Genomic DNA, 15382 nt, shown 5'->3' on the forward strand with positions numbered 1-15382 from the left:
ACTGCAGCACGGCGATATTATAAACTCTGTGCTGTTTTAGGACGTTATGACTAACAAATGAATAATAATTAGTAATGCATCCATACTTTAGAGATGCTTGCGGATTTAATGCTATATTATCAATCCATCCTATAGTACGAGGGTAATTGTTCATGATGTGTTTTATATAATGATTATTATTATTAAAGATGGCACATACTGAGTGACACAAGCCAGTGATTTTTCGGTTGTCACCAAAGATGTTTATTGAAGAGCAATACATACCCAGCGGCATATACCCAGTGAGCCAAAATGTCGGCGTCAGAGGGGTTTATTGATGAACGTCACATACAAAACGTTACGTAATCAGTGACCAAAGTTGCTCCGACGGTAGGTTTTGAACCCAGTTCCCCCAGCACAGTATACCCGTGGTGCTCCATTGATTCGAGCATGGGCCACATACCTATGCAGAGCTACGCACCAAGTCACCTAAGTTGGCTCGAAAAAGGTTAGGCACGGACATATATTCATGATATATAGAGACATACCGCAAACTGGTGCAAGTTGCCAAAGGCTGCTAATAGATTTAATAACTCAAAACTGAAGGGACGTTCTACGCAAATAGATAATCTCCGTGGATATGGGGTATTGTTGGGCTTTAGGAAGCAGGTTACGTACGGGCGAGCAAAGAACGCCCACCTATAGGTTAAAAAAAAAGAAAACTTAAAAGTGATCAGAGCTCCACTCAAGAATATATGTGGCTTAACACCATCCACCCGCAGCGCCCCCAAAAATAATGACCCCAACAACAGGTAAGCAATAAGGGACGTTCTCGTCGCAGTTGCAATCATGCATACTTTCCTTGAATTCCTTTATCACATTCGAGCGCATTTCCCGAAACATCGCAAATGAGCGTCACGACCAAGAATGTATAAGCGCACTCGCTTCCATTCCCACATGCGTGACAAGAAATACGCGTCACATCATCCTTCGTTACAGCCCAAAGCAGCGCCAACGCAATTCCCTGCACGGAATTTTTTTTTAAGTTCACGTATACTTCATACAATATGCCAAGTCCTTTCGCACCAAACGAAGCTCGAACGAGCAACTGCGAAGGAAGACACGCATGACCTGCCCCTTTAAACAGCGCTCGACCTTTGCCGGGCGTGAAACAAAATATGGAGAGAGAAAATGCTCGGAAGCCATACAGATACAGCACCGCCTTCCTTGATTGGTAACTGCTTCCTTGTGTTAGGCGTATATGTATATCTCTGTTTATTAGGGCGTTCGCCGTATCGTTTTCCACTCCACCCAGCCCGCAAATGAACAACTTCGTGCCGGAAAGTCTTTGGCTTGACTCGTTTCTCGACTCTATAGTGCTTCTTTCTTCTCTTATTATATATATATATATATCTTGCTTGGCTGATACGGGCTTCGCACGAAAGGGGTTGGCGTTCTCGAGAAAGCGAACCGGTGCGCGAGCGTTTGGAAAACTATAGTGTTGAACACCTTTTAGGCCTAGCAAGATGCACTACGCATGCATATATATATATACGCCGGATCAAAATGAACTCTGCGCAGACGCAAACACACAGTGGCAGTGCCGTATATACTCGAAATGTGCCACCATTGTTCTTCCGGTACGGATCTTCATCACGGCGCCCCCCCCCCCCCTCTTCGTCTCGATGCGCAGCGCGGAGAACTGGATTATATTTCGTTCCTCCGCAGAAGTGCGCGCCAGGCGGCGCTGCGAGCGCTGCGCTGCCCGTGTTCGGCTCCGAGTTCGTTAAGCCTAAAGGTGCGAGCCTGCTCCACCCCTCTCCCTAGCGTGCATTTACATTCGTTTGCATACAAAATACGGGTGCTGTAAGGGGTGCGTGCCTCCACGGCTATACTGCTGCTGCTCCTTTCATGCGTCTTCTGTTGGAGTTACAACGGCGTCGATGTTTCGTGTTCTTGTGCATGAAGAAGCCCCCCTTGTTGAAGGTTTCGGGGCAGGTTTGGAAGCTGACGCTTCCTGTTCATATAGGCCGTGTTTTCTAAACCCTTTTCGCCTATCCTTTATGCTTGCAACACATGGCAGTGTTATACATTCGCGCAACGTTTCAGCGGGACGACTCGAGAATTTATCCTTATATTGCAAGTGTCTCGAGACATGCAAATAAAAGCACCGCTACGACTTCCGTCACCGTGATGTCCATTTTTCGCTCGGCACCCTCGTGTAGCTTTGGTCACCATCTTGTAAAGTTGTCCTTTGTGGACAACTCCTATCCTGTTACACAGGCCTGTTGCGTGGTCCGCCAAGTGACCGATGTCACCTGTGAAATAATTCTAGCCACACCCACTATACGTCCTCCGCTGTGACAACCGATGACATTGCCCACGTTGGCAGAATCAAGCCCTACAACTCTCCACACGACTTAGATATTTACCAGCACCGGGACGGCGCTTTTGCCACCGGGGTTAGTATTGCGACGCCGTCGATACCCAAGAGACGAGCCACCGGGAGAAAGGCGATGAGGTGTCTGGTCTCACGGCGCGAGCGAGTGTCATCTGCCTGGTGATATGGCTCCAGTGGAAATACAGTGTAGTTCCTTTTGTGTGTGTCTTTCCACACGTAACGATGTTTTTTTTTTTTCCAGAAATACACGTGTTGTTCAATAAAGAGTGAAACCGGTGCTCTCAAATCTTTGTCTTGAAAATTATTAATCGGCCCTTTTACCCTGTTCTATATGCTCCCGAGTAAGCCAAATGCCCACGTCCCACCGTTTCTACAAAGCCTGTAGATAAGTCGAGCCGACTTTTGCCACCTTCGTAAAAATCGCCTACAGCGCGTTAGCTACGCCTTTTTTCGTGTCTTCTTCCATGTCAAAACAATGTACCTTTTTTAACATTCCTCGAGGCATCGCAACGATCGCTTTGCCCACAGTCCAGATGAGGCAATATGTGACTGCTATATGTACCTCACGGCAAAATGATCATTGCTTTGATATGGAATAAGGTGTATAGTTGAGACATTGGAGGCGATATTTAAGTACAGGTGTCAATGGCTTCACTCACTTGACTCGGTTGCGTTTCACTAACTGGGGAATACACAGAAAAGGTTAAAGGTGCCGATGAATAACTTTCAGTAATAATTTCAGAGCATCACTCTCATTGAACGTTTTTATGAAACACTTGTTGTAGCTGTCTTGTTCTAGCTATATATCTGGCGTAAATTTGATATAAAGAAATCACCCGGTCCTGATGAAATGTCAAACATTTTTCTTAACAGATATGCGACCTGGGTGGTAGAGTACTTTTATAAAATATACACAGCCTCGTTAGAATCTTTTACCATACCCGATGACTGGCGCTCCGAAAGGATAACCGTAATTCCCAAGTCTGTATTTCCATTAAAATTAAACAACTACAGACCAGTTTCGCTAACATACACAATTTGTAAGCTGTTAGAACATATTATATTTAAGACGATTATGATACATTTAGAAAATAACCAACTGCTTCATGACAATCAACATCACTTTATGTCTGGTCTGTTCACTGCAACTCAACATATGATTTCGTAAATTCACTAAATATGAAGAGTCAAACTGACACCGTGTTTTTAGACTTTTCTAAAGCGTTTGATGTTGTTCCGCATGATGATTTAGTAACTAAACTGCATGCTAATGATGTTGAACACAACATTGTTCGCTGGATAGCATGCTACTTAGCTTCAAGGAAACAATACGTGGCTGTAAACGACTGCATACTCTAGATGTACACCAAGGAGTACCACAAGAGTCGGTGCTCGGTAGGTTGTTGTTTTTGGTTTATGTCAATTATATTTGCAGTTATAATTATATATATATATATATATATATATATATATATATATATATATATATCAGTGCAACTACCTGTAAAGATCCGACTTTTTGCGGACGATTGTGTTGTTTATACCAGCATAAATCAACCCTCTGATCAAGTCAGACTAAATGTTGCATTGCATTCAATCAGTGCATGGTGTGACAAATGGGTCTTGAAGCTCAATACTTTGAAAACGGCGAGCATAACATTTAGTAACAAAAAGAGCCTTTAGAATTTGCTTACACCTTTAAAAATGCGTATGTTAAAAACCTCGGCAAGTGAAGTATTTTGGTGTTGCCCTCATGAGTAACTTAAGTTGGGAACCACAAATAGGTAATATTTGTAGTAACGCACTGAAAAAGATGGCATTTTTAAAACTGAAGCTATGTCATGCGTCGCCCGCTGTAAAGTTAACAGCATACAAGGTTCTCATCAGGCGAGAATTATAATATGCGAACCTAATCTGGAGTCCGTATCAACAATATTTAATTAAAAAATACAAAGGGCGCAGAGCTTGGCCTTGAGGTTTATCTATTCTTCATATTCGCTCGCGTTTCTCGAGCGTATCAATCCTTCGCGATAGGGCAAAGATGAAAAAAACATATCATCCTAGAATGGTGTCTAGATCAAAATTTATCTACCAGCTTTACCATGGTCACCTTAAAATACCGCGTGAACGTCACATAACCGAGCCGTCAATGGGCTTTGACCGTACAAAAATAATAAAACATTTAGGCAACCATTCAGCTAACATACATCAATATTCCGTTTCCTCATGCTATTTCATTATGGAATAAATTACCACAGGAATTAATTAACGCTAATACAACACAATCGTTCGTTCATCTTGTGAATAATTTTTCGTTTGATTAATAGCGTGCTGCGCACAAGGAAGGAAATTAATTCTCGTTCGTCTGTGTGTTGTACTAAAATTAGGTAAAATGCTGAATTGAGTGATCTTTTGCATGTCCACGGTTTATCACTACTTTGTTGTCGAGTTGTGAACTACAGCTGTTGTTCCTACTTCGTATTTCTTGTTGATAATTCTAAATTTCGAATGCTGATGTCCCTGTATATCTTTTTTATTGTTCTGTATTTTTCTATTTTTTATTTCTAGTCTTGTTTATTACCATCGATGTAACCACTCCTGCTTGGGCCCGAATAGAGCCTGCAGTATGTGTAAATATAATATAACGAACCGAACCCAAATAAGGGGAAGCCGATACGTTTCTTCTCGTAAATATCTTTGGAATTTACACATCTTTTACAGATTTACACAATTACACATTTTTACAGAATTTACACATCTTTTAAATTTACATTTGAACTTACCACGAGATAAATGTTCGTTGAACTTGGGCTTCTGACAGGCCCAACTTCTGAAATTGCTCATTCTGTTCACACCTTGCGCGGTGTCTTGGCTAGCCATAGAGGACTCGGAAACGTAAGAAGGGTGGCGACGACCTCTTCAAGCTCGCGCACCCGCTTACTTGGACGTCATGGACTTTAGCAGATTCTGTTTGATAACAGTTATAGTTGCATACCAATAAAACATTACTACAGTGCATTCTAAAGCAAGCAGAGACTCAACCTGAAAAACATTTCGAAACATTTCATGAAGAACGACTTCCCAAAACTGAGCAAATACCAGGAAATTTGTGACGTCACCCTGATAACATCGCCAACGTCATCTTTACGAGAAATTAACGAAGAAGCAGTTTGGCTTGCATTCACTCTGGCAATAATCACGACCCTTTTCTTCCAAAAGGAAGGGTGGTGTATTCATATTGGAACATGTTTTGTTGTTGCGTTTGACAATATCCCACCAATGCATCTTGGTATTCAGTGGCGGTCCCAAATGGCTGCATGTTTTGTAGGTTATTGCACGTACGTGTGTAAACAGCATTCACACTTCTCATTCTGGTCATCGTGGGGAAGATTACTAACCAAGAAACATTTATTTATTTATTTATTTATTTATTTATTTATTTATTTATTTATTTATTTATTTTATGTAAAGTGCCATCACTGGCGCTATGTGAGACGCCGTAGTGGAGGACGGCGGATTTATTTCGGTCGCCTGAGGTTTATTAGCATGCACATAAACCTAAGTACACGAGTGTTTTTTTTTTTTTTTTGCATTCCGCCCCACCGAAATGCGACCTCAGTGGCCGGGAATCCAACCCTCGACCTTCTCAGTGGCTATGGTGTTGGGCTGCTGAGCACGAGGTCGCGGGATCAAACCCCGGCCACGGCGGCCGCATTTCGATGGGGGCGAAATGCGAAAACACCCGTGTACTTAGATTAAGGTGCACGTTAAAGAACCCCAGATGGTCAAAATTTCCGGAGTCCCCCACTACGGCGTGCCTCATAATCAGAAAGTGGTTTTGGCACGTAAAACCCCATAATTTTTTAACCCTCGACCTTGTGCCCAGCAGCAGAACGCCTTTGTGACCGTGCTGCTGTGGCGGGCAAGCGAGAGACACGAAGTAGCTGCTTCAGTATACCTGACATTCACTGCACGCAAAAGCACGTCTCATCGAACTTCATCGTTTACACCCTCCGGCTGCATCTTCCACACGCCCCGTGGTCTCAGTCGACATGCATGCTTGTGCGTGTGTCTACATCGCGTTAGTTTGAAAGTTGATTAATAGTCAAGTGTTGCTTACTTAACATTCAGATGTCCAGCCCGCCTTGCTCCCCATTTGCAGCACTGACGACGACTCGAACCATGTGATTTGTGTATTTAAGCGGCTTTGCAGCGTGAAGGCCTCTCTTGAAGAACAACGTAAAGCGACAATAAAAGCGACAATAAGTCAGTTTGGCCTGGCAAAGTATCGTTTCGAAACTATACATAACTATTCATTTGGCGCAGTAGGGTCGGCTATTAGTGGAGAAAATTAAGGCGTATTTTCTCCTTTTCTTAAATTTTGCGATGAACGACACCATGACGTCGCGGATTTCGAAATAGTTTCTTGTACTTTAGTTGTTTATAAAAAAGACGTCAGAACTTGCTAGATCGAGTGGTTCCTTTAGAATGTAACCCAGTCCTTCTTCATACCCACAAACAATTAGCTTGTTCTGAGTAGACGATGTCAATATCTATGACGTCATAATGAGCTGGCGCAGGAACTTCCGGGTGGCTTTGCCGCGTGTGTTTCGTACTTGAGTCTTTTATGGCTTACCAAGTCACCTCTTACGGTAAAAGCGGCCAGTTTCCTATTCCACCGACGCTATATCCTGTAACGCAATTTAATGCTGTTTTAGCGTCCTTTGAACGTTTAAGGATGCGAACAAAAGAAAGCTTAAACAACTGAGAGCTGGGCGCGAGAGTTCTCCTTTCTCGGCGCAGTCTCTTCTCACGTTTGATCCTCCCAGTTCCAACTTTTCCCGGGGGCCGATCGACTCGCGCTTTTAGCGAACTTTACACACACTGTCGCCACTCTCACGTTCTCTGCACCAACACTGCGAGTGTCCAAACCTTTCTCTTCCTTTCCGTTTTCTAAGCACCTAAGTGAGAGCCCCAGAGGGGAGAACTCGCAACTCGGATCTAACTGCACTGTCCACGGCATCGACGTCTGAGCACTCAATTAAAATAAAATAGTGACTGAAACAAGAGTCGTGATAGAGTGAAACAAAAACAACCGCGAGCTGAACGGGGGGACTCGCTGGGAGCCCATCTGTGTATGCACACTGTGCAGTGCTTGCGTTGGGTCGCACCAGGGGGCGTCCTGGTCGGGGCCAAGCGAGAGAGGGCTAATTCGATGCTAATCCAATTGAACGAAAAACTCTGTCCTACGATCTCAGTACGCTCTGGGAATTCCGCGACGACGACGACCGGCTGACTTTGCCGCACTCAAAACGGTGCAGTGCTTGTTTATCCTGTGTGCACGAGGCACGCTCGGTGATGGCGAGGTGACGAATTGTTGGGGCTCATTTAAAGGGAGGCGGTGTCCGAAACAGCGATAGTTGGTCTGACCAACGCACGTAACGGACTCACGATGGCGACAGGAATGGCTCGGCGACGATCCCAGCGACACGCACGCACACGAGGAACTGCCTGAAGTACCATTATCAGCTGTATGGCTGGAAAAGTATCGCGTAGGGGTTTAGTTACATTTTGACTGCTTGAAGCATTTTTAGAAACCAGTAGCATCGCATAGAGGCCAAAGCACGGCGAAAGACACAGCAGGGACGCTGAATCGCTACTGATTTCTTTATTGCGAGAGCATGCAGCCTGTATACAAGAATTGTATAAATGCACAACGAAATGAGAAAACAAACGAAGTACAACCTGTTAAGCGGCCATTTAGGTACGAAACCTCAACATCATGCAACATTATTAACACTCTGCTTGTAGTCATGTGAGCCGGTACTTACACTGGTTAATCTCCCTGTCTTTCGCTTCCTTTTTTCTCCTCCTGCATTCTTGTTTAAATGCACTTTGATCTTCAACGCGGCTAGCCCCGCATACCTGTTCTTAATTCTCATTTTTTTTCTTTCTGTTTTCAAAGTTTCTGCTTCACTCACTATGACCACGATGTACAGACAAGGCTCGCAAAGGGGGAAGTTTTCGCTCAACGACCTTTAATGTTCACTTAATTGAAGGCCGAATTCGGAGAACTTTCGTTCGTAAACACTCTTTGCTATTGAATGGCCACCTTTGCTTATAATTTGTCCAGCATCACGATTGGCTCAAATTTTCTCTTACGAACAATTCTAGGGTAACAGCTTTTTGTGAATATACGGGCCATGCATGTGAACCACGTGCTCCCTTTGCCCTGAGCAACTCATTCCGCAAGTAGCCATGCTACTAGCAAACAACGCTCACTGAACATGAAACAAACGGATTCTCCTGTTTTGTCGTACAAACTTCCTAGACTTATTTCCAAAATTTGCTAATTTTCTGTGCCCGTACTCACAAAGCGTGTCATTCGTAAATGTTTCTTGCTACCTCCTCTGATCATATGTCCACGATCAGGACTTGCTGGAGTTTTCTCGTACTACGATTCTAGCATAAGGACATTTGGTGAATTCAGGCCCTGACTAATACGGGTCAGTCTGTACAACTTTGTAAGGAGAAAAAGTGACACCGACTCAGCAACATTTCGCTGCGCTCCTTAGGCCATGCGAAAATGCATGTACATAATTCCTACCGCGCTTCTTTACCGGGGAGCTGGCACTGCTATTCTGCTTCAACTTCTTTTGTTACTTTGCTACAAGCAAGCAAGATGAATTAATTTGGGCCTCCGGGCCTTCTATAGTGACAACTGGCTGTTGAAGCCAAACCTCAGGGTGCGAAAGCACAATTTCGTGAGTGTTGAAGAAATACACAATGCCACGGTGTCGTTTTACTATAGCCTTGAATGGTCCGAAGAAACATTTAAAATGTGTTCTAAAGAATTAGGGGGATATGTCCGGCAAACATGACAAATCTGAAATTTAGCTTCAAAGTCTAAAAACTGCAACTCATGGTCCTTGGGAGTTTCACAACTATAGGCCGATATTCACAATAACCTCTTGCGATGGGTTTGTTTGTAAGAGCGAATTCCAGCCAGTTCTGCTAGACATATTGTTAGCGAAGTTGGCCAAATAACCAACGGCAAAGAGCACTTATACGAACGAAAAGCTATGTGAATTTGGCCCCTGCATTTCAAGCCCAAGCTACTGTCTCTAAGCATTTTTAAGCACATGCATACGCCTTGCTTCGGGCAGGATGGAAGCTTTCGATAAGGCCCAAATACTAATGATGGTCAAAGCGAAAAAAAAAAGAAATCCGTACAATGCCTTTTTTATCACTATATCAATAAAACATTCTACTTGACTACAAAAAATACTGGTGAGTGCTGGTACCACTTCTGATTCTATGTGGACCTCTCCCTTTCGTATATAAGGGTAACCCACCCATCCGATTATTGCCGAGATTAAACACCGCTCAAAAACTAAATGCAAGAAAATTCCCTGCGGGGGTTTTTCAACTGTCCCAAGTTTATTTTCATTGCTATCCTCGGTAACAGATTTCATTACAGACTTTAAGACAGCACTATGAGAGAGTGAGAGAGAGAGAAAAAAAATTCAGGACCCATTCCGCCCTGTGAAGGTGGTTGGACAGCGAAGCTGTGGGGGACCACCACCTACGATATGGCTAGAAAACAAACAGTAAACTTTGGCAAACATTTTATTTTGTAATAATCGTCACCACTGCTTTGTGGTCACTATGATATACGGCCAAATTTTCAGTTTTAACCGCAGAAACATTCTTTGCTAACTTAAGATCAATACACGTTCCATGTGTAGTTGTTGGCTGAGTGGCATCGGTGAAGCACATCAAGGCAAACTCGTCGGTGACGAACGGGACAAACCACCTGTTTTGTGGCTTGGCAATGTCCACGTTGAAATCGCTGACAACACTGGTGTGGTGTTGTCACTGGCCAGTGCCGAGAAGGGCGTTCGCATGAAACACTAGATGTCCGATCTGGGCGTGTTAATGTAGATGTACATACATTGTGTCCTTACGGGGCTATGAGTCATTGCGTTTCTTTTGCTTACTTACGAGTGTGTGAGCCATTGCTTCCGCGGGTATGAGCCATTGATGAACACAGCTTTCGACATGTACTCTATGATGCATATTTTGCTTGCTTAAGGGGTAAGAGACATTGCAGGTGATGATAGCTCTTGCTCGCACTTTTCTGTCCGCGGACCCGATTGTGTCATTGGCGGGTAGCGCTAACAGCTTCTCTGTAAAACGAGGTATTGAAGATCAATATTAACTGCAACAGTCTACCGAATTCTGCTTTTTCAAGAAGTCAACAATAATATCAGAGTCGGGTACTAGAAATAGATGTGCGTTGCATAACTCAAAGAGGTGCTTATGTAAGAAGTTTGAAACAGCTCGCTGCCACGTACCTCGATCCGTAACACTATAGCATGGAAAGGCGTGCTTTCTTCATGCGTCTTAATGGTAAAAAAAAAAGTTCAAGTCAATATTTTGTTAACTTTTTTGACAGCAGACCTTCACAATTGAGGTGATTCAACAGGCTAAAAACCACATCTTTTACATCCCCCCAGCTGACGTTTCACACGTTTATAACAGTTCTTTCCTTTCCTGCCAACGTGCTCTTTTTCTGAAAACATGCTTTCAGGCATGACAATCAAATAGCCTTCTTTTCTTTTCTGAAATCACAGTGCACAGCTGATTATCAGGGAGGACGTTCACCGCAGATACAAGTGTTCTCGATTTAACTAGAACGTCTGCGCGGCGTTGTCCCTTTCAGAAGACAACAGCTGTCCTGATTCTCTTTCTATTTGTATAACGGGTGTTTCTCTTTATAGAACCAAAATTTTGAAAAAGTGCCTGTGCAGATAGTACATTTCTAACCATGGATCTCAATTACTCGACCGAGAACTGATGACCACCTCTTCGAGTAATTTAGATCAAGGGTTAGAAGTGTGCTGTCGCAGGCAATTACTAAAAATTTTGGACTTTCTAAAGAAACACCGTGTATAGTGTTTATTGCATCCATGAAATAATAAGAAAGAACATATAGAACTTTGTGTGCTTACATCACATTACTTGCGGAATAACTCAGCTCGCTGTTAAAATTCCATCATCATTTTCTATTTTTCCAGAGTTTACAGCGGCAACATTACCTCCTCCTGCCGACCAAGTGCTCTCCAGGGCTGTCACCAGTTTGATAACTGCGCCTTTTTTCTACTTTGTTTTAGACGGTGGTAGGCAGTGTCACCCGTAGTTGGGGTTTCAAAAGGCATTCGCACGACATTTTCAAGTTTGCATCATTTTTTTGCGTTAAGTAAATTTCCTCAACCTCGAAACCCTATAGCAGGGCCACAAGCAACTCGACCACCAGGAGAGGCCAAAGTCGACTTCACTGGGAGCTACACTGGCCGCATTAGATTTAGCGGGAAACGTTGCATCTTTTGCTTGACAAAAGGCACTTCATTTGGTGTTATCCAATGGAAACATACTGGGAAAGCGGATGTTGGATCCAATAACGGACGCTGCGCCACGCAAAAAAAATGTAGTCTTGGCGTTAGTAACGTGATGAATACCTTCGGTTTTCATGCGCCTTTCTTATCTGCTTCCAACAAGTGATCCTAGCTATGCATCCACACACATTTTATTGCTTTAACCACTCTCACGCTGCGAACGCAGTTCATGTTGTGCATTATGTTCCGTGACAAAATTGACGTTCTTTTTTTTTTGTAATCCTATGGCCATGCTCCGAATGCAGCACCAACACATCATAGAAGCCTAAGCTCGACCACGCGCCGCTGAATATCTGCTCGCGGGCCTTATGTTGCGCAGCCCGGCCAAAGAAGAAATTCTGAAAAGGTTCAGAGCTCACCTAAGCAACTTACTATAATGTTTCTGCAATCCAGGCCCCTATTCACAAACCCTCTTGTTCAAGTATACTCTTCGCCATTGGTCGCCCGACTTCGCTAACGATGTGTCTAGCACCATGATCACCTAGAATTTTCTTTTCCGAACAATGACAGCGTAAGAGGGTTCAGTGAATACGGAGCCAGTTTCGGTTTCGCTTTCCAGGATGTGTGTGTGTCACGATGTAATGACAAAGAAGGTAGCCAAGTGGCACCATAACATTATAATATGGCGTTTTGCACACTTGCTCTGGCTCGCTCGGTCGCCTGATATGTGTTACTATATTCGTTGCGCGACCCTGTAAGGAAGCACAGCAGGCGATCGAGCGAACCATGCAGAGGGAGTGCCGAAACATTACGATGTTCTGCTCACAGGTGACTCACTTGTGCGTCGTGACGTCATACGTACACCTCCTACGAAACGCAACACAAGCTGGTCTCGTATTCATAAACACGTCGTATATGGTAGAAGTGCTCGCCAGAGAAAATCCTAGCTTGACTCGGGACTCGTGCAAACTACTGACTAACGGGATTTTGCATATATGTATTTCGTCTTCGTGCCGCGATCATATTTTCTCATCATTTTTATTTTCCGCTCTTTTTTCCCTCTTTTACCTGTGAAGAGTAACAGGCCATGACCATACCTACTCAGGCCAATCTCTCTGCCTTTCCATTATAAAGTGTCTATTCTCTTTGAAGTGCGGTGGCTCAGTGGCTACAGTGCGTTGTGCCACACGAAGTCGCGGTTTGCATTCTGGTGAGGACGGGATGCAAAAATGCTCATAATACCGTGCTCTGGATGCACGTTAAAGAAACCCAGTTGGTCAGAGTTAATCCGGAGTCCGCTACTGCGGCGTCCATCATAAGCCACTGTGTAATTTCGGGACGTTAAACCACGAACTAATTCATTCTTTGAAGTATACCTTATTGTATACATTCTACCTTCTGATTGGCTGCATACAACTTCACACGTACGAAAGTATACCTTGAACATCGACGTATTGTCAAAAGGAAGCCATATTGAAGCACAAAAAATGTCGGCTACAATTTAGCAGAATGCAAGAAAGCATTTCTGATGGACAACTTCCACAGCAGTGCATGGTTTTAGCGAGATGGCTCAGTGAGCCGCGCTTGGGTGCGGGAAGCTGTCCCGCAGCAATCGATGCCGTCGTCGCCGGCGCTAGATGGTGCTGTGAGCGCGAGCCCCCACTGGTGGGCTGCTCCGGGGCTCGGCTTAGAGCTTGGCTCGCGGCTCGGCTCTGGCGCCTTGTAAACTGGACCCGGGCGCTCCGCCGTCGCCGCCGCTCAGAGGAAGTCCTCGAGCCGGGAACGATCCGATTAGCTTCGATTCTGAGCCGTTCGCGCGCTCTCCGCTGCAGACGAAACAACTGGAGAACACATTGCATCAGAAGATGGGGTCTTCGATCTAGTGGAGCTCGTCTGCAGCCTTCTGCTTCACTTGAAAGGGAGTTTCGCTATCGATTCTGAAAACTGGCCGGCAGACTCACGCGCTGGCGACTGACTGCGTGCCGCTTGAGTATATAGGCGACCCGGTTCGATGTGTGAGACGCCGCTGATTGTTTGACTGAATTTTGCTGTGCTATAAAGTGGCTCGAAGTGACTCGTCTTCTTTCTTTCGTCTGTTCGATAACTTCAATACGAGAATGCGCCTGCCAAACGAGCGCCACAAGGTTACATTACATAGTGAGCTTCAGCCAAAATCCTTTTTCACATGAGAAGTATACACAGTAATACGGCTATCTTCGGCTTTAACATGCTCTGTTTCGCCGTATGGAAAGATTAATTGTGCGTTTAGGTGTCATTTCCGCGTGGTAATGCTGCATATAGCAGAAGCGCCTTATTTTTCCATGCTAAAGTCATTCGCTATATGGTCATATTTTCTGTTGCGTACCACCTTTGCTTTTATGTTGAGTCACATGTCTTCTTTCGTCGTATTTTGCGGTTTAGCATAGCGAGAACAGTGGCGTTCTTATCGTTCTTATAAAGCATTGAATTGATTGTGCACATGTGCAAGCGGGACAGTGCATATGTTGCACTGTCATGTTCATTTAAAACATGTCGATGTATGCCTATGTTGCAGGCGGAGAAACGCACCGGCGGAGAAGCGAAGGGTATAGTCATCCGTTTTCGTGTTTTAGATAGTGTACGTTAACAGCTTCAATGAACACGGGCCATGATAAAAAAAAAATGTTATCTCACCCCGTCTCTCTCTCTCTCTCTCTCTGCGTGCGTGCGTGTGTTTGCGCTGTATATTTCTGTCCAGTTTAGGTTAGAGTTATACCCACAGATGTGAGGGACTCCCGGGACGCTTGCTGGTGCTGCGAAGAAACAAAACAAGGTATGCAGCATTTGACAAGGCAGCATTGCGATAACTTGGACGCCTGCGTCAGCGTAAAAAAAAAAATAAGTAAGAAACAACAAAACAAACTGCCCACTCATCGTGCGTGGAACCCAAGAGGAAGAAAGATTAAGAGGGAGGGACATAGCTGCGACGCTGATTAGCATATAACTGCTAAATGATAACAAACTGTTCCAATCATGTCGGCAGTCGGTCGCTGTAACTTGGCCAGGGACTGAACCCCCTCTCCCCTTTCCCTCACCAAAGTGCCTGACTAATGACGGCAGTCGGGGGAACGTTCGCTAATTGCTAATGAGCTAAGCCTAACGGGTGCTCATTTGCATCAGCGCGACATTAACGACGCCGAGGAAGCGTCCCGTACCCGGCGCATGAGCGCGCGCTAATGCGTCGGCAGCAAGCGAAGTGCGCTTTGCCTGCCTTCCGAGCGAATGTGCGGGTAAGCGCACCTCGCAGAGCTGCTCCCGGTGCGACGATTAGCCGGCTCGTTACAACGCCGGTGGCAGTGCAGTGATCATATACGGCGACGATCACTGCGGGCTCGCGCGTTCAAGGCTATTCAATCTGCAGCATGTAGTTCAGTTGCTGCCCGTAGGTGCAGACGTGTTAAATATTACCCCACTACTAAATAAGACTGGTTTAAAACGACACTATCGGCAAATATTCAGTCAATGTGGTAGATATTAACGCTCCGAGGTGTCCGAAGCGTCGCTTTTATGCCACGAACTGGAAATATCTGGGTGAATAGAAATGGAGGGGGGCGGGGGGGGGGGG

This window comes from Dermacentor andersoni, chromosome 10, assembly GCF_023375885.2.
Source record: "Dermacentor andersoni chromosome 10, qqDerAnde1_hic_scaffold, whole genome shotgun sequence".
In the NCBI taxonomy this organism is placed as follows: Eukaryota; Metazoa; Arthropoda; class Arachnida; order Ixodida; family Ixodidae; genus Dermacentor; species Dermacentor andersoni.